Source organism: Glycine soja, chromosome 17 (assembly GCF_004193775.1).
Source record: "Glycine soja cultivar W05 chromosome 17, ASM419377v2, whole genome shotgun sequence".
NCBI lineage: Eukaryota > Viridiplantae > Streptophyta > Magnoliopsida > Fabales > Fabaceae > Glycine > Glycine soja.
The window spans coordinates 23,492,383-23,497,122 of NC_041018.1; the positions used below are offsets into that span (position 1 = coordinate 23,492,383).

At 30.8% G+C, this 4,740-nt stretch overlaps 1 long non-coding RNA gene across 1 annotated transcript; it reads left to right on the top strand.

Moving 5' to 3' along the window:
* The first annotated feature begins 1,623 nt into the window (after positions 1 to 1,623).
* On the top strand, positions 1,624 to 2,467 carry LOC114393027. Its single transcript, XR_003662455.1, has 2 exons — positions 1,624 to 1,942; positions 2,016 to 2,467. It is a non-coding gene; the product is annotated as an uncharacterized LOC114393027 (long non-coding RNA).
* Positions 2,468 to 4,740: the final 2,273 nt, after the last annotated feature.

Sequence of the window (4,740 nt, forward strand, 5' to 3'; positions counted from 1 at the left end):
TTTATGTCTGCTCCCTCCCCAGTGGATTTCTATATTGTGTTCTTGGTGGAGGAACGCACTAAAGCTGCGGTTTTTATTTCAAAACTCTATGAGTACACGTTCCTTTTGTTGGTGACTTCTCACAAACATCTCTAATGATTAAAGATTTTTACATGCATATATGTATAGTTATAAATCATCTAATTTGGTTAAAAGTTCCAGAGAGAGTAAGAAAAGAATAGAGGAAGAAGAAGAATGAGGAGTGAGAGAAAGGGATCAGTGCACAAATGAAAAAAAAATATAGAGAAAGGAAAACATATTTGGTTTTCTTGGAAAAGTAATTTTATGAGAGAGAGAAAGAGAAGAGAAGAAAAAAGATAAAAAAATATTAATTAATTATTACAGGAAAGCAACAGACAGATTTTCATTGACATGAAAAAACCGAGCAGGACATGTGGAGGGATTCACAATGATTCACATGACTCTCCACCTCCAATCTTACCATAATTCATTGAATGCTCAACAATTCACATTTTCACCAACCACTGTGTCACTGCAACATTTATTCTCCACAGATCTCTTCTTCGAAAAATATTCAATGTTCATTCCTTTAAGATAAAATACTGAAACGGCTCGGATAATGGCTTCAGAATTATCGACTGACACAACCAAGACAAGTACCGGTTCTGATTCATCATCAGCAACAAGCAAGGTGAATGTAAAATCAATTACTTGCTTACTTTCTCAAATTACTTTGAACATTGCTCATTCTTTGTTTTCCTTTTTCGGTTTGGGTTTTTGTTGATGGGTTTTTGTTTTGCTTCCTACTCGCTCAGCTTTTGGTTTCCTTTACATGTAATCGTTTTATTTTTTATTTGGTTTTTATGTATATTGCTTTCGACTGAAATACTGAAAAAATGCGTGACCTTTGTCATACCTAGGTTTTCTTTGTCTCCTGTTATTCTGATCTTGATCTAGCTACGAAACAAAGCCTTATTTCTTCCTTTATGTTTTGAATCCATACACAGATATATTTTGACTCATTAATATTGTCAACTGTTATAAACATTATTTTCTTCATTTTTTACCAGCAGACAACAAATACACAATTTCCATTGTTATTTGCTCTGTTTATTTGGAATATACCACTGATAGATAGCAATTAAATATAATATTTTGCTGGTAGGATTGTTATTTCCTCTGTTTCTTCATGACTTTGCACGTTACAATCCCTTTTTTTTATGCTTATTCTTTACCTCAATTGTTTCTGGATAGCGAATTATGCTACTAAACTTTGGAATTTGGGCCTATATTGATCTCTCACCTTCAACAATAGTCGCACATTGTAATTCTAGAGCAAACCACAAAACACTGATAGTCCTATTCATTCATTTTATTATGTTGTTGTCATTCTCCAGATATTTTGGACTTTCCTATTTCAGTACCATACTTGATTTTCATTTTTTGCATTTCCTCTCACTGCAGATTCAATATCCAATTCACACAATTCCATTAATCCTACAGTTCATTACAGTATTACACAATGATATGGTAATGTTACATACTAATTGTTTTTATTCTTCATATAGTTTCATATTTGCTTTCTTGCTATGATTATTTGCAGGACATTATAGAAGTGCCCTCTTTTTACCACCGACAATGAGCACTAGAATACCCTAAGTTTGTCAACTTTAGATATGATGGAACCATATACCAAATCAGGTTAAGGCAGCATCGAGCAAAAGTCTACTTTGTAGAAGGACTGAAACAATTTAGAAAAGATTTATCAATTTTTGAATCTGTGATGATTAAATTCTTGGCATGCAACAAAAAATCCATGTTTGATCTTTATTTCGTTCCCTCACTAGAATGCCAGACTTGCGGAAGGTCAGAAGTTATGTCAAGACAACATATTTGGACAATTGAAATCACATAATCAATGCTTGGTGCACCAGGACCACTGGTAACAATGAAAACCTCTTTAATGTTGCTAATTAATTCAGGCTTATATATCATGCTATTTTTTTCCCATGCAGAGACTCCTTAACTGTGCCATGACACATGTAAATGCCTACGGTCAACACATGACCATTCTCAGAAGATTTGGACCTCCATTACAGTGGAATGTTGTCGTGGTTGATGGTGGAGTTGGGGGCAAATATGTTGTACAACCATGGTATCAATTCCTTGCAGATAATGATTTCTCCCACGATGATGAAGTCTCCTTCTATTACAGGACCATTGATAAAATATGGGAAATTGTCATCCGCCGAAGATAGAATTGGGACTATTAGCTTTAGTTTATGTACTTTGATTCATCTATCTTTTTGTCTTTTATGTTTTTCCCCTCTCCTCTCATTTAATTGAAACATTATTTTTTTTGTGTTGGCATTTTCATTTTCACCCACTCCTTTTGTTCCTTTCATTTTCTTCTTTTTTACTACACCCATCAAAAATTGGCCTTGCATCTGTTCTCTTGGCTTTTGCATTCTGGGTACTGTCATTCAATTTTTAATTTTGTGGTTTTTTTTGTTCTGCTGACCTTTGTGGGTACATGCTTTCTTACATGAGTATTGGTTCATAAAAACATTTTTATTTTGTTTTCTGACTTCTCACAATACAATCACTATTGTATGCACATGTTATTTTTATTTTATTTTCAACATGAATATTATTGGTAGAGCCACAATTAAGCATTTTGCGCATCGACTATATTTCTGATGCAGCTGACATGTGTTACACATAAATTTTGGCTTTTAGATTTTGTTTTGTCGTATGACATTGTTAACAAATGTATCACTCAATTTTGAGATTTCATGGTTTGAATTTGAATGAAATGACTCTGTTTAATTTAATCTACTATATTAGTAATTTATAACTGTTGCACTACAAATTTTTGGTATGGTAAACTAAACATTGTTGATAAAGCGATATTGTTGTCTACTTTGCTCATCTTACACATTCCCTGCTATAGTGATCTTATATTTATTTGCTGCCTCTTCTAGTGTTTATGTTTTATAGACCATGTAATATTCATGATCTGTTTTCAGATTTACTTGATCAGAAAAAAAATCCTATCACACCATGCTGTGTTCTTAGACCACATTAATATATATAATTTATGTGGAAAAAAAATTTTCATACGAAAGTGAACTTTTGGTTTGTCTTGCATTTGCTTCTTTTTTTGCGGTTATGTGTTCATTGTCTGTTTACCTTTTTCGGTTTCTTTTGGACTGAAAGTAGTGAAAACATGCGTGAGCTTTGTCTGATTCTAATTTACATTGCCACTATTTATGCCTTTCTGTTCGTTTTGATGCCTACTACTGTTTCTGTTTTGTTCTTTTTTACACACGTTTGTATGTGGTTCGTTTTGGTCTTTATGTTCGTTTGCATACAATATTTTTGAATTTATTTCCTATGTTTCTTTTATATAATTTAAATCAATTTCAAAATGTTTCCAACACAATCAACTCTTTTTACAAATTATCTTTATATTATATACAAACAACACCTTGACTAATACCAACACAGAACCCTGACTAATAATATTTGTGCCACTTACAGTAAAATACCTTGCAAACCCGCAATATTTTATAATTTATTTCCTATGTTTGTTTTATATAATTTAAAATAATTTCAAAATGTTTCCAACACAATCAACTCTTTTTACAAACAATCTTTATGTTATATACAAACAGGACCTTGACTAATAATATTTATGCCCACTAATTATACAAATTTAGTCCCTCTTCACAATAAAATACATCTAAAATAAAATTTTCCCTGCAAAACCATAATATTTTTAAATTAATTTCCTATATTTCTTTTATATAATTTAAATCAATTTCAAAATATTTTTAACTTAATCAACTCTTCTTGTAAATTATCTTTATGTTATATACAAACAACACGCTGACTATTTATCTTATATACAAGCAACACCATGACTAATAGTATTTATGTTGACGTGAGAGTCTCACGTACGGTTCCTTTGAGAAGGGTGTGTACCACCACCTATCAGGCCCACTACAAAATTATTTTAAAAATTTAGTCCCTCTTCACAATTAAATACATCTAAAATAATTTTTTTCCTGAAAAACAAAATATTTTTTATTTTATTTCCTATGTTTCTTTTATATAATTTAAATCAATTTTAAAATATTTTCAACACAATCAACTCTTCATACAAATTATCTTTATGTTATATGCAAATAACATGTTAACAAATAGCATTTATGTCACTTACAGTGAAATTATACAAACAACACCCTGACAAATATTATTTATTCACTTACAGTCTAATGATACAAACAACACTTTGACAAATAGTATTTATGTCACTTATAGTAAAATACCAATCCGTGCATCACACGGACTCTCCACTAGTACAAAATTAAATTGAAGTTTAACACCAACTATTACCAATGTCTTCATTGATGTTTTCATTATTAAATTATACAACTCCTTATACAACTCCTAATTATTGACAATCTTACATCTATTTAAATTACATACACCCCAACTAAGGTCTATTTATTCATCTCAAATTTTAATTCTTTATACATTCAAAAAAGAATTTAACTTTTTAATCTAATCACAATTTTCTTATTTAAAAACAAAACAAAATATAACAAATGTAGCATGTTCATTGAATTGAACTCGGGATATCTTGAACCACAAATAAGGAACATGCCACTAGACCAAATGGCCAGTTATAATTTTCGAGTTGCATATTTATTAATATTAATATTATTCTCACTC